Genomic DNA, 20,670 nt, shown 5'->3' with positions numbered 1-20,670 from the left:
CAGTAATGATGCAAAGGTTCCCTTCACTGTATGTAAATGGGAAGAAATACAATACAAGCACAATATGTATTGAAAGATGACCGAGATACTGTAGCCCCACCTGCTGTACAGGAACATACAATGTCCAAGCCATTGTTTAAGACACACAGCCTGGAGCGCGAGGGAACACATCATGGCTTATTATTATTTTTAGGCTACATGCTTCTGCTTCTCTGCTCTGTAATTATGCATGCAACTGGCACACAGCAAGTTATTTATACTGTGGAGTGTGTTGCCCAACTGCCACCAATCTTCTGATTGGTGCAACTGCTTTTCTAGGTCAGACAGTGGATCACAATCATCCACACACACACACACACACACACACACACACACACACACACATACTCACACACAGACAAATATTCTCTTTCTCTCTCACACACAGCCAACTGAGGAAGGTGATGTGCATTATTCGCCTGGTTGCTCCTCTTCCTCCCCAATCTAAATATAAACATGACTCACAGCCAGCGATGGCACTTGCACTCACTCAAGATGGCGGCGTACCTTCAGTGGTTCTTTACTAAGCCTGACGGCTCTTTCCCCCCCCCCATCATCAGGGTAGTATTACTTCCTTCTGCCGAGAGACGCACCCAAAGCTTTACAGTGTGCTCCTGCCTGTCGGTGGAAGACTGATAATTGCTGTTGCTTGGGAATAATCTATAGGTAATGAATGTGCCACTGTCAGCTGTTGTGTGCTGCTTTGTTACCCCCCTGGGGTGGTGATCAGGTGGGTGCTCGTCTGGTGTCTGCAGAGGCAGGATGAGACTTGGCTCTGGCCCATCGCCTCTCTCTCTCTTTCTCCCTCTGTTCTGTCTCTCTGTCTCCTGGGTGTCTTGAACTCGGTGCGTCTGTGCCCTCAGACAGGAGTTGGTGTAAAAGTAGGCTATACAGTCTGTGATGCCCACGCCGCTCCATCCAGCATCTCACCCAACCTCTGCACTTTATTCCTACTCTTTTGGCTTTTTCAACACAATTTTGCACTACTTCTAAACCGTGCAATCAGATGGTTGTTTGTTTTTATACAAGAACATTATATTAATTACAGCTCTTGCCGTTTGCTGTGATAATGATTCTTATACACCCTGGAGGTTTTTACACACCATACTTTATGTCCAGTACTGATGGGTGTGACTGGCACCCTGAGAGCCACCCAGTTTCACCCTCATGCCAGTCTCTGTTGGTCTGACTGCCAGCTTTGTCACCATATCGATCATCTCAACTCCACCAACAATGCCTCATTAGTCATCGTTTCAACCTTGGATGTTTGATCACCTCCATTCATCACACTTCATTGCATCACATCCCTTCTCTCTACCTCACACAGTGAAAAGAAGGTAAATGGAGAATCCGTTTTAGTTTTATTACTTTTTGTTTGTTTCTATTTCACCGTTTCAGGATTGGTTGAAGTCAGATCATCACTGTTGATACCATTTGTCAGAATCTCCCTGACAACACAATGAAAAACAGACTTTTTTTGTTAAAGCTCATGGTCACATTGCGCGGCCTTTGAGGGTGAGGTCTGGTTGTTTCCAAGCTGGACACTGAAAGCCAGCCGCCTGAAGGAACAAAACCTTTAAAGTGCTCTCTGTCACTTTAAATTTCCAGCCAACATTGCAGGCTGCAGATCAAGGGACACTAGAGAACATTATCTAGCTGCTTAAGCCAGACGGCCTTCAGGCTACAATAGAGTGCTGACCACCAGCGTGACAACCTGGAAAAGTTTAGTTTAATAAAAAGATCTGGCTGCATGTTTAATTAGAACCTGATCACCACATACAATACTTCTGAATTTAATGTCTTATGGTTGTTTGCCTCAACTGTGTGTTGCTTCTGCGTTGTCTTGGATATTAGATGATAATTAAAACCCTCAATTGTTTTTTAGATTTGCAAAGATGAACATCGAGGAGGACCAGATGTCCTCCTGTCTCGGTCGTTACGTGGTACATGATGAAGGGGCTTCTTTTCTAAGGCCAATTTTGTGCTTGGTGGGACTTGCCCTTTAATTTCTTTGCATCCAATCGATGCGTCTTGGGTCAAACTGTTGTCGTGCACCGTGTCTCAATCCATTCGATGAGCAGCCGCTGTAAAGCAGGGGAGTGTAAAAAGGAGAATTCTGAATGTACCAGTACGGATTGTGCAAGAACTGCCATCAGCTGTGAGTCAGGTATAGCTACGTCTACAGTGACCATGAGCGGTTGAAGAAATGTACAAAATCACACCTACATTTGAGTGTTAATAAGAAATGGTGGGGTCTGTGTGAGTGCATGTAGCCACAGGCATTATTTAGGATAAGAACTATGCTGTGGTATTCGTCACGCTGACGTCCACGGGCTGATGTATTCTGCACTTGTGGTGTCCCGCAAGTTTTCCGTAACAAACTGATGAATATGAATTTCTTTCGGGTACAGACCGCTCCTCCACAGTCCCCTCATCCCTCCACCTTCTCAATGGTTTAAGCAGTGCAATCTTCACATGCAAATATCCCGGGAGGTGGGTGGGCAGTTGGTGTCTCCAACTTGGGAACACAAATTACATTTGCATGTGATTTGAGGGGAACGTGTGGTTTAGTAGAAGTTGCTACAGTATGCAGGAATAACAAGTGAGAAGAGGGGCTCTTGATTGCACGCTTCTCTTTTCCTCTCTTCAAAATAATTGTTGTTTGTCCTCAGGAGGACTGACGGAGGTTTCTCTTACTGTTATTTTCTCGTGGTTTGGACTTAAACCGGACACATTTACACTCCGCTAGGTTTTACAATCTAGTGTTTTTAATGTTACATTGATGGCTATCAGAAAAAGCCTCAAGTACATTGATATATTTTTTTACAAACATAAGATCTTAAGTGTAATTCCATTGTTGAGACACTTCCTTATGCACGTCAACATCAGGAAAACACCGTTATATTTTACACAACCATTGCAAATTGTATCATGCCATGCCATTTGTGTAACATACATGCACACACATGCCGCAGCAGCAGCAGCAGCTCCGTCCAGCACAGACTAGTTCACATGACACAATAGGCCATCTTATGTAACACAAAGCTCTGCTGGAAATGGAGCAGAAAACCACTCAAGCCAATCATAGGACTCCCTCCGCCCACTCCCTGAGAGCTCATCACCTTTTTAAACATAAGATTGTCTTTATACATGTGCAGAAAGCATAATCGGAAGAGTAATTTCGCTTTCCAAGCAATGGTTACATTTGTATTAGGCACTAATTGGTAATCAATATATGATTTTCCTCGAGCGGGCTTTGCTATAGCACTGGTAATTGCTTCTTATAATATGCTGAATTGTAAATGGAATAGGACGAGTTCTGACGTTGCAGACTGACAGAGCATGGCACCAATGGAAGCCTTTGTTTACCGAGCCTTGATAATGAATGTAGTGTGGCACTGGGAAATTACAGTCCTCGTTTTGGCATTTCCTATGGACATTACGTTCCAATTAAAAGGGGAAATTGAGTATCCTGAAAGGATTGACTGACATTGATTATATGCACAATATAATGCCAAAGCTGAACCAATTCAATATCCCACTTCTAAATTAGCGTCCTAATATACGAGCCATGATAATCAAAATTGAACAGTTTTGCATACTAATCCCTAAGATCTGTTAATGCACGTTATCTGTTGTCATCGTGCATATTTTGGCTAAATCTACAGCAAACTGTTCATTTCCCTCACATATAGGCTCTATTAAACACGGCAAGTAAACCTCATCTACAGCAGAGAGCACTATGCTGCTTTCTATCACTTCTCTGGAATGGTCTCGCAGCACTTTAGCTAGAGCTAGCCTATCTTTTACGTGTTTTAACTAGCAGACGTTGATCTTTTTTCTTGACCAAAAATGGCTGTGCTACACAGAGCATCTTAGCGATCCACTCTGGAAGCCCTCTATTATAAATGTACTGAATCAACAAAGTTTGTAATCTTTTTCTTCTGGAACTTTAGGAACCAGGGAGTCTAGACAATAAGTGCTCCTTAACGTTACTTTGCACCGCTGATTAGGTCGGAGGCTGCACTTCACTATGCTTTAATATAATTGTTTTGTGAAGTCCTGAGTCGCTTGCATTCAATGATGCGCGGTGATGTGATGACAAATTCCTGGTAAAAAGAAAATCAATAGGTCAAATTAGCATGTCATTTTCTGCAAAAAAGCAGCATGACGCTCATTATTCACAAACTTTGTCGTTAGTGTTGCTGTTTAAAGGAAACTGAAAGATGCTCAAACCACGACAGAGGATGCAACCCACACTTGTGTCTCCACACTGCGCATCTCTGTCTCATCTGCAGCCCTCTGCTCTGTTAATTAAGGATAATGGACGTGAGCTGCGATGATAGTGCCTTTCTGCCAGAACAAAAACAACTGATTAGACGGAGCAAGCTGCGTCACAAAGAGACTGTGACGGTTCGGTCACCAATCAGACTGACGGGGCTTTTCTTCTTGCATCACAACTCCCGTGGATCAGACTTCAACATACTTTTAACTTTTTATTCTCTGTCTGGACGGTGGCTTGCAGGCTCACAGAATTTGACCTTTTCATACATCAGAGCACATTCATAGAGACTATTCTAACTTTGATTGCGTCCCATTAACCTATAACTGCAGTTACCCCCTGCTTCTTTATGTCAAAGCTCTATTGTTCTCAAAAGAAGTAGATGTTTGACAAACCCTGGTTGAAGCTTTCAGGGACCTTGGCCATTTTTGTTCAGTTTGACACGCTGGACATTGTGCCATGACTTCTTAATGAAACATAAAGGTCATAAAAGGGTTCAAATAGCTTGACTCGTGGAATACTGAATATGCCTTACTGACTGCATCCAGTGTGCACTCTGCTGGCTTCACCGCTGTCGTAGAATGCCGGATGGAAATAGACTCGACCCTGCTGGACTCAAACACATACCGTAAAGACTTGAGAATATAATGACATCAAGGTGAGCGTTTGCCTCTTTCACAGTTCCAATGTCCCTGCTGTGAAAACACCTCTCACATTGTAGTTATTATAAGAACATAATCCTTCCAGTCTTGCACAAGCCTTTTTGTGAAATCTGTATGTTTTTAATGTAGTCATGAGGCCATGAACTACACGTAGGGCTTATTGTTTTGGGGGGTTTCATTTCTCAAAAAATAAAACCCATGACAATTCTTCCAATTGTCATCTGCAATGGTTAGGATATATTTTTTTAGTACTATGTAAAATGGTCAGTCCTCAATCTTAGGAGCACATTTCCTCAGAGGTTTACTGTACTGTCTGCGCCAGGACTAATTCAATTCTTCTGTCCTTTGCTGCCAGCTGTCCCAGTCAAACCATGCTCTCATCAAACAAACTTGATTAAAACGGACTAATCTATGCGGCTGCTAGATGATGCAGTTTGTTTGTGTGTGTGTGTGTGTGTTAGTGTGTGTTTATGTCCTGACGTACAAGAGGACCTTCATTTAACCATTTAAATACGGACAGCGGGACAGAAATAAGCATGTAGTGCACTCAGGGCCACAGACCGCCACATACCCTTGTCATTTGTAACTTGCAAAACGTGTTGCTTCTCAGTATGAAAGGCAAACAAAGTCTGTCTCATTGTGCACTATACTCCCACCTCGTCAGCTGACGTACTTTTTGTGGAGGAAAGAGGAAGATCTTGTCATCTTGTCACAGATCTGTAATTAATTTATCCTTTTATTAAACTTCATAATGATATTTCCCTAACTCTAACTAACTGATTTAGTCGCCTAGCCCTATATATATATATATATACCAACCTTAACAATAGGGTATTTGTCCTTAATTATAAGTGCAGAATTAGTAGAAAGCAATAATTTGAACATGTTTGAAAAACGAATGCAATCCAAGGTTTTACAGGATTGCCTGGTGATAATATTGGACCTTGAATATGATCATGCCTAAAACTTCATTACAGTATTTTGAAAGCTTTATGTACTGTCATTTTATATTTATATGTATAAAGTGCAAAACTGTAGTTTTTCTCCCATCTTTATTTGCTCTGCCTCTCCTCAAACAACATGCTTGCACTCAAATATATTGTTGCTTGCACAGATTTCCTGCGCTCCAGCTTCAGCCCTTCTCCTCACACTCAGGCTGCTTCTGTGCACACGTGAAACATCTGCTCTCTGATTTCTCCTCTGCTCTTTGGTCCAAAATTCCCCCCAACCAAGTAGAACGTCAGGTGTAGCGTTGACCAATGAAATGACCCCTACCTCGTTGTGGGTGCGTTTGCTTTATATGAAGTTTGAGGAGAGGCAAATCTAAGCACAAATAGAGTAAAAAAGCTCCATACATTTCTTATAGTAAGTCTTGCTACAAAGGTTCATGGAGAAGAATACAGTGATCAATAACTCCTCAAACATACATACAGCAGTATAAGTATTGTTTAATTAAAGTCCCTTCTGTATGACTGACCTTCATAGTGTAAAACACTTAACTTACGATTAAATTGTGTCACTGAAAGACGATTCTGCTCATCTGAATAATGGTCATAAAGTGGCTGTAAAGTAATGACTGAAAACTTCCACTTGGCAGCATCCTCAAATTCAAATAGTCTCATTTGTGTAGTGTGTGTGCAAGCACTAAAGAGTGGAGGGGGTGGGGGGGGGGGGGGGGGGGGGAGTAAATGCTGGCCTGGACACAATGAGCTATAGTGTCTGGTGTGAAAACCAAATTTCATGGGAGCTCATTAGCCAGGCCACCCGAAAAGATTCCCAAAGAAAGAATTGGCGAGTAGGATGAGCGCAAAATTGGATTTTCTATACTCTCAACGGCAAAATGAGCCAGCACTCAATCTGAAACTAATGAACTGGATCTGGATGTGATCCACACCTATGTGGTAGAGATATATGTGCACCCATAGTAACAAGGGCAAACCACCCTTGAAGGTTTATTGGTTATTTTCTCCTGTCCAACCTTGAAATGAAAAGAATAACTAAGCATCATTGGGGAGTATATTTAAATACAGTCTAGTGTGTGTGCATGTATGTCTGCTGATTTATGTTTATCACAAGGTCACAGTTGCTCATTTCAAACACTAACAACTGTGGATTTTCTAACAATAACGCTTCAGTTGTACAGCTTTATATTTTCTTCTTATGTTTTTTTTTTAAGCTACTTTCACATCAGAGGCAATAAATAAAAAGCGAATAAGCATTTCAGTCAGTAATGAACTGACTGTGTCGTTATCTAAATGCAAAAGCACAAGTTTATTTAACAGTAAAGCAATTTTTGAGCAACCTAATTCCATGGGTAAACAAAAATCTTACTTTAGCTTTATCTTATTTACGCTGCCCTGGGTCCATTTATGTTTAAAAATGTCCCATTATTTAAAGAAATAATGCAGTTTGATGGCAGGAAATGTGCAATCTGAAGCCTCAGCAGTAAAACTCCAGGTTTATGCTGTCCTAGCAAACAACTACATACACTTTACATTTCAGCTTAACTACAGCAGTGCGTCAGGTGTCCCAAACTGTCCCTAAAGAGATCCAATTGCCTCTGAGCGCAGGTCTAACTTTGGGTTCATCCATCCCATCTCTCTGACTCAATCAGTGGAGCATACTAATGAGTGTTGCCTAGCGACCGTTAAAACAGGGCTGGTAAAGTCAGCGTTTGGCAAAAAGACTCCTGCTCAGCGAGATCTTTTTCTTTTCTTCTCAACTTGCTATTCATGTGCCATCTGCATGCCAGCAACTGCCCGTTTTCACATTGACATGAGAGAGGTTGCCTTGTTCCGCCTGCGCAATAATTGTGTTGCATTTTTAATAAGCGACCGTCTTGAAGCTCTAGCTTTAATGCATTAACATGGGTGATTTGGAGAAATCAAGATACATGTGAAGCAGGTAAATTAGGCTATGGATAAGTAGATGAAGGATATCTGAATGCAGTTCACCCCCTGTCTCATTTGTGTGCCTAAAATAATACATTGAAGTATATCCTGCGTGAAATAAAAACTCTTCTGTCTACGCAATCACGCCAGGTTATTATGAGTGCTGGACAGTCTGTATATGTTTATAAATGGACAATACCACGTGACTGAAGTCCTTCACACAATTGTTATCACTGGAATTGTCGTCTGTAACATCCCATTATCAAACATTCAAACACGAAGGAAACCTCTCATCACGTGAACAATGATTTCCGCAGAGATCTGTCGAGGCGAATGAGCAAAATACGTCTGAAATTGGCCTCGACGGCAGATGCTCCACATTCGCTTTGCACCTGTGGAAGCCAAATAATGCAATTTGATTGCATGATTATCTGGAGTGCAGACTCTGAGTGCTGTCATTCAGTTTGATTGTGTTACATGAGAGGATTGAGTCCTGATCAAACCTAAGCAGAGAGGAGGGAGAGTTCAAAGAGTACCTCATCCACTTTCTACATTTCATATTCTGTGAATCTATAAAATATCTTCATATCAGCATGCAGGGTTTTCTGCTATCTTTCAGTCCAGCAGGTACAGTGGTGTGTCACTTAAACAACGTATTGTGTTATGGATCTAACCCTAAGAGCATTGCCTTAAACAGCTTACCCAGACTGGCTTAGACTTAAGATGCTCTATTTCAAATTAAACAGTGTTTGATCGATGTTCAGCTCAAAGTGGGTCATCCTGAGCGGGGGAGGTGACCGGTGAGCCTGGCAGTACGCCGCATATGGTCACGGTTGTCTCCTCTAATAAACAGTGTGAGGCTTCACGTTATGCAAAGTCTGCGTACCTTTCAACTCCCGCATTAAGAGGGAGTCGCGTGTCTCAGGTAGCAACAATGGACGCAAGGGAAAAATCAGTTTCCTTTTCTGCAGATACCAAACGGAAAGGCCTGCTGGTGGATGTCAAACTAACTGTACATGCATACGGTAAAGGCTTTATCATTCAAGGGCAAAGCACCGGAGAGGCAGGGCTTGCCAATGCTGTGTCATCATCATGCGGGGAGACCATCTGAATGTTATTATGCCGTCGAGTTGAGTGCCAGCTTCAAGGGCATTCTACTCTACCGGACGGTTTCTGGCGTTCTTCGCTCGATCCTAACAATAAATCATTCATACACGAAAAAACACATCCTTTTATTTAATTAAACCTTAATAGGTTTACTTCATTTACTTAATGCCGAATGCTCAAATACGCTCCATTCAACTGGGCTTTAGCCGTGGAGGCTCCAAGGTTATCGCATCAGTATAAAGAGTCTACCTTAGTTCTGCTAATTAAATCTGGCCAATCAAAAGAGCCTCTACAGGAAAACACACACACACACACTCCAGATTAAAATAAGGTTTTCTGAGGGTCACATTTGTTTTGTTTATCGCCTGTGTTCCACCTGCACCCATAGCAGTGCGCTCGCGGAGCCTTTAGTGGTTTGAGAATCAAACATATGTTTGCCAAAGAAACGTATCTCCATAATCAAAGTGACAAGTCAGCTTATATTTTCCTTCTAAACAATCAAACCAAAGCCATGGATGCGCCACAATGACTACGCCTGTTTCACTGATTCCTGTCACATATATATATATATATATATATATATATATAACATTTTTATTTGCACGCATTCAGCTTTGATTGTTACTCTTGCATGTTCAGCTAAGTAAATTGGCAAAAATGCAATTTATTGTTAAATGTCATGCAGTCTAGTCCAGAGACATGTCAGGCAGCATAATTAGTAGGCACAGCGCTTCTCTTCTTTTTCCCCCTTTCTTCAGCATCTGTAGCGGCGTGATTATCAAATGTTTTGATGTCAAGAGAGAGAAATGTTGAGTGACAGGCCCGGCCTAACTAGAGCAACAGATCATACAGTAACTGACAGCAGAGACCCATCATTTCTCCTTTGCACCAAACACAAAGCAAACAAAACATTTAATTATTCTTCCAGCCTCAACGGACCGAGGCAAAGCAGAATGAATGTGTAGAAATCAGTTTGTCTGGGCCTTTGTTATGTGGTTTCACTGTTGATGGAGTTTGAGGACTAATACCCCACTAAATTAACGATAAGGTTCTTTGACGAGGGGTTATTTATAATGAAAATCCAAAATGACTTATTCTATTCTATGTCTACCATAATAGTGACTCTTCAAGTGTCTTTTCTGTGGAGCAGAGAAAAATATGTTTCAGTTTTTAATCCTGAATCTATAAATGTTCATGGGGAGCTTGTCTTGTTAGTCATTAAACCTGCGTAAACCCTCGTTATAGGCTCTAGGAGACCCGGTCTGCCGTCTGCTGGTTTTACACTAACTTTCATGTTGCCTGGGTGGGATTCAGACGTCTTGTCTCTCTCTCTGCCGAAGTACATTTTAAATATCGGTTGTAGTTAGATGCCAGTTCTGAGGTTCTGGCCCGGATGTGCGAGTACAAATATCAAAGGCTACCTGCCTGCTTTGTCCAGATGGTCTGCTGAATAGCGAAAAAAAAAAAAGCTTGACCTTCATTGACCACAGCTTGTTTATAATTGGGAAGTTTGAGGCTGTCCCTCTGTTGTTTCTCAAGGCTGGAGTACACGTCCTGGATAGACTTCTCTGGTTGAGTTGTGAGCACTTTCAGATTGTCATTACAAATAGTATGTGATGGAATCAATAACGTCTCTTTTTAGTAAAGAGGGGCTGGATGAGGTCCGTGCGACAGGGGACGCATGTGTGCGTACGTGGCGCTGTTTCTCTTTAGCTCTCCCCCTCTCCTTTTTTCCCGCTCTGTATGTATGTGCGCACGTGTGTGTGTGTCAGCTGCGAAGCCCCGCCCTTCGCAAAACGGAGCGAAGGAGAGAATGCTCAAAGTAGACAGTACACACTGAAACGTGCACATAAATTAGATCAATAGCATAAGAGTTGAGTGTATTTAATAAAAGAGACCTGTCAATGTGAAAAGTAAAGCAAAAAATATTTTTTTTAATATTTTGAGGAAAGAAAACAAACACCTTGAATTTCAGGCGGGGCGCGGGGCTCCATTGGCGGGGTGCAGCGCCCCTCCAAGACAGTGGTAGGGGAAACACTGCATACTGTAACTCTCCAGGTATACTGTTGCAGTACAGTGAGACCAGAACATGAGAATAAAACCCTGAAGCTACATTTGTTCATTAATGTGATGCCTTTATTTTGCGTTTCAAAAGGGAGGATTCTGCATGAAATATAAACACCTGACTCATTAAATGTGCCTCAAGTGCAGGAGCAGCTTTCAGTTGCTGTACTTAATGTAAAAAAGGTAAAAAACAAATACATTTAATAACTGACAGTTACTCATGGGTCAAAACTCCCACAAATTTTGTGTTTCTTTCGGTTGTAGCCGTCATTAGGTTCCTTTCTCCGTGCACCTTGTAAGAAGATAAAGCTGTCATCATCTTTGACAACCAAACACACTCTACATAAAAATAACAAGCCATCAGCGCTGTATGACATGTAAACAGCTCAGAAACAGGGGGGGGGGGGGATACCAGACGGTCTCATACGGCAGTCTCATTGCCTCCCACAAAAACACAAGTGCCCTTGTGCAAAGGTTTGGCAGAATAGAGGTGCATTCATCTTTTGGCTGTTTGCTAACAGCCTGGTTGGTATCCTTCTGCCAAATTATTTTAGCCAGATTCAAGTGGGCCTCACACATGGCTGTTGTCAAGGCTGCCTGTCTGGTGGGAAAGAAGCAACCGGCATCAGGAAGACAATGGAAGTCGTTCCATCCGCACAGAATGATGAAGGCTCTTCCTTCCCAGCGGTAATATCTCTAAACCGGATATTTGCTTTGTGTCCCTGCTGCTAAACAGAGCGGCCACTATTGTTCCTTAAACATTGGTCCCCTCAGCTTCTTATTAAATAGATTTTAAGATCTAAACACCAATATGAGGCCAAGCTTAATGTTGTGTTTTCCATGACACTTTTTACAATGAGCTTTGCAGTGTTTGTGCACACATCAGAATATTTGATGCGTTGTAGCGAGACAAAGGGGAAGTGGGCTGGTCAGTTGTTTATCTCGGACCATTGGTTATGGTGACCAAATGCAAAAAGATTCATTAGTGCTAGACCGGCTGTAGTAGTACATGTTTGTAAAATAGAGCCTTTTAATTGTCTCAGGTTTGACAGGCACTTTTGTAATCATGTCTACTTCTACAATGCTTTAATGGCACCCAACTGGATAATAAGCACCACCAGCGTCCATCGTGATTTGCCCAACACCCTTTTTATATTCATATATTATATATTATATTTATATCATATCAAAAAAACATAATCAACAGATCTATAGTACATTAAACAATCTACCAAATACAGATCTTAATTTGGTTTTACCCAATTCCTACTGTAATGTTGGTCACCGTTGATGCACCAGAAAGGCCTGACCTCAGTAACATGAGGAGACGATGCCACTCCAGTCCAGGCTGGTCCCTCTGCAGCGGATGAGACTGATGGCTTCGTTCACCAGACGAGCAATGAAACCGCCACGATAATAATGTTTGAGCTCGCCTCCAGCGAACTCCCTGGAGGAATGTTTGCCGGGGATATTACTGTGAAGGCAGGGCAGCACAAGACTGTTCTTTTAAATAAGAGAGCAGAGAAGAACTACGGGCTACCAAGCTATTAAACACACAGACTGATCATATTTTTGGAAGCTTTTCCTCCTCAGGATTAGGATAATGACATTTACCATCATTATAATTAATTACATTGTTCTCTCTCTCTCTGTTAGGCATGAAGTGTAAAAATGGCAACAAAACATATATTTTGGTAGATTTCAGGGCATTCCCTGCAATGACATGTGATTTTCACGCCTCGTACAGTGAAATATAGCTAAAGGGCCCTCACTCCTAAAGGTTCTAGTCTCGACTCCTCCACTGTAAATAGAGACGTGTCTTTAGGCTCTCTTCACCGAGCTTATTGGGTGTCAATAATCCCCTGGCATTTGAAGCCTATTTTTGGACAAACATATCTCAAGGTGTTTGTTTTTCCACTGTTACACATTCATCAAAACACCTTTTCAGTAAAAGCACAGCGTTTGCTTTCAAAGCCCCCCTGCCGTCCACTGCTAAATATCAGCCTCTAATTAGTTGCTGTTTATATCTTTCACAGCATCATCTTTTGGAAGACGGCAGAAAATCAGTACCAGAGCTGGCCTGCTATTAGCAATCAATGGACAAAGCTTCCTCTGTGTTTCCTCTCTCTCTGTCGCTCTCGCTCTCTCCATTTGTATGTTTCTACCGAGGGGGTGATCGGTAAATATCGGGTTGCTTTCATCCACATGTTGGCAGAAGAAATTGTGTGTGTTTTTTTAGCTGCGACCCAATGTTCCCCACCCTTTGGCGGCCACAGATTTCATCCTCGGAGGCTGTAATTCGGCGTGGAGGTCAATCGTTTTGCGAGGTAATGTGCGTGTGTGAATGCATCAACGCATGAAAAGGAACTTTTGGGCCTATGACTAAAGTTTGATTCAGATCTGCTGGTGCCGTGCAAATTCAGCCCCCCTAACATGGTGTGATATTGGTCACCGCACTTACATCTAATTTAGGAGGGTAACACCTCACCTCTCTGAAGGGCTGACTTCCTTACATCCAATAATTATAATACATCCAGTCCTGATTTCTCTTAACAGCACGGGCCAATTTAGAAACACTATGAAGCCGGTGGAGTGCAGCTTTGGCCATGTTGGAGTTGGACGCGTTAAGATTCATGACCTTTGTCCATTTATCCATTTTAATCAAGTGGTTGTGGAAGAATTGCAATTATCTTCTTACAATCTCAAGTTTTCCCATTTTTTGACATGTTGCATTGCTGGTTTCCAGAAATCTTCTGTATTGAACATGTAATCTCATCACATGGTCACAGTGTAGTTAGGCTCTCATTTGTGCATATGTAGGCAGAGGTCATGACCTTCTTCTGGCTCATACAGCATGTTTGTTCTTTGAATCCATCAAAGCGGTCCAACATACTGTATGTTTACGTGGGGCGCCATCTGCAGCGTGCGAATGAGACTTCTGTGACCAATTATTATAAGACTTATTACCATTTTGAAATAGACTATGGAGTTTGGGTTGAAGCCAATTTCTCATAATAGAAACCTAACTGGTTGAAACTCAAAGTAAATGGTTGTAAACTTAATTATTTCTGCCTGATTTCACTCCCAACTGTGCTCCTACGGTACTTGAGGCCAAAAGAAGAATGTTTTTGTGAGGCATTTGTGTTGTATAATTGAATTTAAAAAGTGAAATATTGAAAGAAGAAGCACGCTCATAGTCATTTGCAAAGTGTCCCATCTGTCTATTATGAATGAGATTATGCTGGTATGTCTTGATTGATGGGATCACCTTGGCTTGAAAAGGATAATTTCTAGAAAGAAGTGAGTTAGATAAAAGAGAACAGAGACTTTGGCTTTATTAACTCGAGCTTTCCCAACCTCAATTTACATTGTGTGCGAGTATAACACCTGTTATAATGTCCATTAATAATATCAATGTGATGAGAACACGAGGATTGAGATGAAGGCGGGTGATTTCTTTTTAATATATAAGATATATTTCAAAGTGAATAGTTTTGGCTCTCGTGCCACCTCTCTGGAGTATCAGCCTACTTGTTTTCACTTAATAGTGGCTATTAGGAAACCAAACTATTAATTAATGGCTACTAGTTAACTACTGTAAAAGTGCTGCCTGTCCTTCAGACCCAAGTAGCTTTTATTTAAATCTTTAGATTATAATTTGAGGCTTATACTGGACATTGCCTCACTTATTTCACTCTCAGGGAGTCCTCATGGACTCATCTGATGTCTGGAGTATACTGGTTGAACCGCCTGGACTGTATGTTATATGATGTTTATTCTTGGTTCAATTAATGCACTGAAGGCAGATGTTTTCATGCTTCTGGACGCTGACGCCATGTTGTTTATTTACAGTGAACTGCCATTTGGAGAAGAAGACAAGAAAGGAAGAACCCCCCCCCCCCCCCCCCACTCAACTGAAGATATTGTAAGTGCTCATTGAATCTATTATGTAACCCATTTACAGCATGCTACACAATCCTAAGTTCCAAATCCCCCCCCCCCCCCCCAATTGTGTAATTTGTAAAAGCAGCAGACGCACACTATCAATCAAATCAGTCGGTCCAACAGGGAGTCAGGATGCCTGATGGTCCTCTGGTCTCATTTGAGATGCAACATTGTCCTGTTGCTTCCTTTAATGGGATCTGGAGGCGTGCAATCTAATATTCACCACTGAGGCTCCAACATGGCCCCCGAGCCCGTAGCCCTGTGAGCTAATTCAATGGAGTTAAGTCAGCTGTGATCAGTGAGTGGTCATTCAGTCAAAAGGATGAGATGCATTAGGCCTTTTCTATACATGATGTACTAATAGTCCACATTTGCGTTCGTTCTTTATTCAGTAGACTGGACTGGACTTTGAGAGGAAGTGCTTTGGGGCTGAAACAATCTTAAAAACCAACACGGGTTTGGCAACAAATGAATATAAAGGCATAGAAATAGCAAATAGAAATGTTGCAGAGGGACATTTTCACAACACAAATAAATAGAGAGCTTTTAGCCTTAGTCTGTCTTTTGAATTGTATTAGTTCAGCACCTAAATAAACTTCATATATGGGGATTGATGAACACCAATTAACACTTTAGCCGTTAAGTTGTATCATCGATCTCTCGTATCTTGTTTTGAGTTTCGCTTGGTTCCTGGTAAGAGGCATAGATTTTCAGAAATGTTTAATTAGCACTGTGTGGTTTGACGTAGTGGAGCACCCACTCCTCTCTCGATGATGAAGCTCCCTGCGTCTGTCCCAGCTGTCACCAGTGATTGATGCACTGTGCACTTCCCACCTTCACTTGCCAGTGTTCAGTGCTGTTTACGCCCCATACCTGATCTCACATCCAGAGATGTCTCAGCCTCCTGTTATTAGCAGGCATATTAATCATCCTTCATGCCATGTGATCGGGTTAAAATCTCACTCTACTATGGTTCCACATTTTGCCCGAGGAAAGAGCCTTTATACTTCATTTACACCGGCTTCATGTTCAGCAATCGCTGCCAAACCCCAGAAGAGTGGCCTCCTCCTGTAGCCCCCCTGGGTTCCCTGTGCTCCAAAATACAAAACAAAAGAAGGCCAGATTATCCGTGTGAATGAAACACAATCCAAAGTGCTCCTAACATCACAATTTTGTTGTTTTGCAAAACTGATTTATTTTTCCATCCCTTAAAGTGAACATAATTATGGGGACATTTTTTAAAAAACCTTATGCTTCATTTAGTCATTTGTTAGTGTTTTGACAGCAGGTTTTTTATTAAAGCTGACATTTCTGACAGACCTGTTTTATAATCCACATTATCAAAAATCTTAACAATCATTAAAAGGGTGTGTGTGTGTGTGTGTGTGTGTGTGTGTGTGTGTGCACTACCAGGCAAACAAAGCTACTCAGGACACAAAGGGAGAGGGCAACGTTCTTCAGGAAGTGACTTGCAGATGAAAACGTTGCCCTGCCATACGGAGAAAATCATTATATATTCAGAGCGTTACAGATTTCCCCCTTTTGCCTTAACATTAGTATAACATGACATAAGTATTCAGTGTTATCTTAATGGATAGAACCAACGAATGGAGCAACAAAAATGAAAAACAAGTCGTAAAAAAAAACCTGTAATTTGTCGTAGAAGAAGAAAAACACCCGTGCAAACACACTAAAGTATGGTTGCGTGCTATGGAGCAGTACAGTGTTACTTTTAATGCATGTACAATAGAGTATAAAATGCACACAGCTGTATATAAAGCATTGCATGCATTATTACAACAGACCACAAACAGCATAATATATTTGTGTGCAGAACAGTTCCTCATTGACTCTGGCGTGAGCTCGAGGCCGCCACGCAGTGTTTAGTAACCATCAGACGAAGACGCTCGTCTCTGTCAATGCAGCTCTATGATCCTTATGTGGTGAGATGAAAAAGTCCCCTCTGGGTCGGCTTCAGAGCAGACAACGCATGTGGGAAGATGGCCTGGCGTGTTCAAAATGACCACAGGGAAGCCATTTCCCACAATGCTCCTATTCCCCTCGCTCCTTGGTGTCGATCTGTCCTTTGTGAGCCAAAGCGTCTGAGACACATTGCGGTCACCATGGGCTGGAGGAGATATGACAAAGAGAAAAGACAGACCCTGTTTGCTTCTGTCCCGTGAGAGAGGATTGAGTAGCTCATTGATATCGTATGAGCTTAGCTGTCAAAAACACTTGTGGTTTCTTTAGAGGGTGTTAAATTCAAGTTCAGTTTCACAAAGTTAGCAAACGTAGATGGTTAAAAACTATGAATTTCCTGTATTTAGTGCAGCTTTGATAATGATGAAGAGTGAAACAATACATGTGAGAATCAATGTAATAGCTGCTGCGCTGAACAGCAGGCTAAATGAATTTAAAAGGTCATTCACATGTGTGACATTTGGATTCAATTACTCAACGGTCAACCTTAAAATAAGACTTGTGAGAGATGTCTCAGCCTCAGGTCCACCCTGAGGCTCCAACCTCTTTACAACAATCTGAGAGTCTCTGTTGTTACAGCAGCATGTCATCATATTATACCAGTGTGCCCAAGTGGTCACAACACAGTGTTTCTCCCTCACATAATCTCAACTATCAAAATGACAGCAGACATCCTTCCATCCACTAGAGGAAAAGTTTGTTTTTAGAAAAACAGAAAAACAAAAAAAAGCAGAGCGGAGTTTGTTCCCCCGACGTGCAGAGAACATGAGGGAGGAGACGGACCTGAAACTCCATGTCCAGGCAACAGTGTAGAAGTCCGCACTCCAGGATGTTTTCTGAACTGACACCAGCGAAATCAAACATGGTGGGGATATCACAAGTCTTTCCAATCAACTAGCATTGTGCAAGTGATTGTACAATCTCTTTACAAACCCTCATTTGCTTTAAATTAAGCAAACTAAGTAAACTGTTAAACTGCAATGCATCCTCTGCAAACATAACTCCGAGTACAACATTATTACTTTTTGATGTAGAGCCAGAGAACTGCTGGAAAGAAAATAAGATGCACAGTCCAAACCCGCTCTGCTGATTTCTGGCACGAAGAGGCAAATCAACTCGTACACCAAAAGATGGCAGAAAAGATGGAAGGCGTCCTATTAACAGGATCAAAGCTGCTGCTTTCTTATCTGTTCCTCGACTATGCAAAATATCTGGCGCAGATGAACTTCTGAAACTGCTCTTAGATCAGCTTCTGGCGACTCATCGCGATGCCTGAGCCCAAGGCACTTTCAGACCGAGTCAATGTCAATACTAAGCATCATTTGTTTAGCGGAACACCACGGGCAGGCTAAAACATCTGAGATTTGGGAAATGCAATACTGTATGGTTGTGTGTAGGTGCGAGGTAAAGACTGTGGGTCTAATCCGTATTTCCACTCCTCGGGGAGTTTGGCCGTTGTTGTCCTCTTGGGGGGTTAAGCTATGGCTTGGTAAATATTCAAAGACTCGAAGAACGCCACTCTGACGCAAACAGACCTGGATATCTGCGCATTCTTCTTCTACTTTGAGCTACAATGTGTTTTAAATGTATTTTCTTCTTCACCTAATTAAATTGGAAGCTTATTTTTATCCTCTCAGATTAGAGTGTGAGCTAAACTCTTCTTCCCTAATACAGGCTAAACAGTCGGAAGACAAATGGATATTGTTTTTTGACCCTGTTAAGACCTGGCAGTGAGATCCAATCACTTAGAAAACGTTGATATTTTCTAAAGTGCCACAGAAACCACCGAGAGTGAATCTTGCGTTTTGGCTGTTATCATCATACTGTTGGTGATGTGTTGTATTTTTGTTCCAGTGCAGATGTGACACCCACTCGCCTGCTCTTATCGCCGACCCTATGCAGCCGGCGGTGCGGAGGTCCCCGGAGACCGTCGATATATATAATAACCTTATATATAAAATCTGGACCAATTACACACAAAAACGATTTTTCATTAAAATCCGTAGGCTGCTTGTCTCTGCAAACAGAAATGATGTATGTGTTTATTTGCATATAGAGCGGGGAAGGAGTTCCAATCACAAGTGGTCACTCAAGATGCATGTGGAGACACATTCTAATGCCATGTGTGAACTGACATACTTAGAGCTTGTGATTGGATCCCCTGAGACGCATGTTAATGCCAGCTCTGAAAAAGGGCCGAAGATACATTTCAGTGGTTTCAATTATCTGTTTCTGCAGACTTTTGGCCTTCTTCTGCCTGCATGCGGCTTTGAATTTGACTACTAATTGATTGATAGGCTAACTCTGGAGCAATTTGGCTCATCGTCACTGCGGTCCCATCTCTCTTCCTCAGCGATATAATGACAGACGCAGAGGCTAACGTAATTGCGCTGAATTGTGTGTTTAGCAAACTTAATCTGGCAGGGTAATATTTGAACAGACCACAGGGGTGAACTCAATCACGCTGATGATGCTGTTCAGCTCGTGACTTCGCATATGAGAGCTCTGTCAGATGGATTAGTAAGACTAGTGAAAATCATTATCAGTCTCAGAAATGGATTTTCTGATTTGGCTGTTTTTCTCTCGTCGCCCAGGTGTTTGCATCCTATGAGGATAAGGGAAGAGTTTTCTAGGAAGTTTCCAGGAAAGAAACATGCACATTGGCACTAATGAGTGAACTGGAGACATTTATTTTATTACAATGAATTGCTAAATCAGCACAACCTTGAGTCTTTTAGTTGTGGCACAAAAAGGTCAGTGGAACATTTACATCTACAGGTGTGAAATTCAGCATATATTATAATAATATAATAATAAGCTTTATTTGTATAGCACCTTTCATACAAGAATTGCAGCCCAAAGTGCTTCACATCAAAAACATAACAATTAGTACAAGGACAGAATAAGAGCATTTACAGTACAATAATAACAGTGTATATGTAAATGAGTCTGAGGTACCATTATAAAAATAGCCAAATTAAAATAGTATAAATAGCAGATAAAATAGCAGAATTAAAATAGTATAAAAATAGCTGAATTAAAATAGCAGATAAAATAGCAGAATTAAAATAATATAAAATAACATTGGAATTCATGCCTAGTTTCCCTATCTGTGCCGTACTTAACGACCCTACTGCCGGGAAATCACATTCATCACACCATTCTTGTCAATCTTTTAAACTGTCAGCCATATTTTGAAAGCATGAGATCAACAATGGTCCCCTGTTGCCCTTCAACTGGTTTACTCCCTTCAGTTAGAGACAGTTTTTGTCCAATACACATTTATCAGAGAAACTTCTTCTTGTTCCCGTGGTAAAACAGTCTATTTGATCTCTCTGAAATTCATCTCAGTTACCTTTACACATTCAATGTTAAACCAGGCATGGTTTAAATGTATGAAATCATTTAAATTAGTTTAAAGTGGCACCCTAAGATAAAAAGATATAAAATATCACCATTAAAAGGCTAAAGTAAAGAGATATAAAATATCACCATTAAAAGGCTAAAGTAAAGAGATATAAAATATCACTATTAAAAGGCTAAAGTAAAGAGATATAAAATATCACTATTAAAAGGCTAAAGTAAAGAGATATAAAATATCACTATTAAAAGGCTAAAGTAAAGAGATATAAAATATCACTATTAAAAGGCTAAAGTAAAGAGATATAAAATATCACTATTAAAAGGCTAAAGTAAAAAG

At 41.3% G+C, this 20,670-nt stretch overlaps 1 protein-coding gene across 2 annotated transcripts in view; it reads left to right on the top strand.

The window, feature by feature from the left end:
- syt1a (synaptotagmin Ia) overlaps nucleotides 1-20,670 on the top strand; it is a 119,891-nt gene that overhangs the window by 18,102 nt on the left and 81,119 nt on the right. The window contains exon 1 of one of the 2 annotated variants that reach the window (XM_029461592.1): nucleotides 14,924-14,970. The exons of the other annotated variant lie outside the window; for it this stretch is intronic. The gene's annotated coding sequence lies outside the window, so the exon portion shown is untranslated. Of the gene's footprint in view, nucleotides 1-14,923; nucleotides 14,971-20,670 lie in introns of those variants that run through there. 2 annotated transcript variants of the gene reach the window in all.

Source organism: Cottoperca gobio, chromosome 23, assembly GCF_900634415.1.
Source record: "Cottoperca gobio chromosome 23, fCotGob3.1, whole genome shotgun sequence".
In the NCBI taxonomy this organism is placed as follows: domain Eukaryota; kingdom Metazoa; phylum Chordata; class Actinopteri; order Perciformes; family Bovichtidae; genus Cottoperca; species Cottoperca gobio.
The sequence above is the reverse complement of the archived record's forward strand: the minus strand, read 5'-3'. Positions and strand labels throughout refer to the sequence as shown.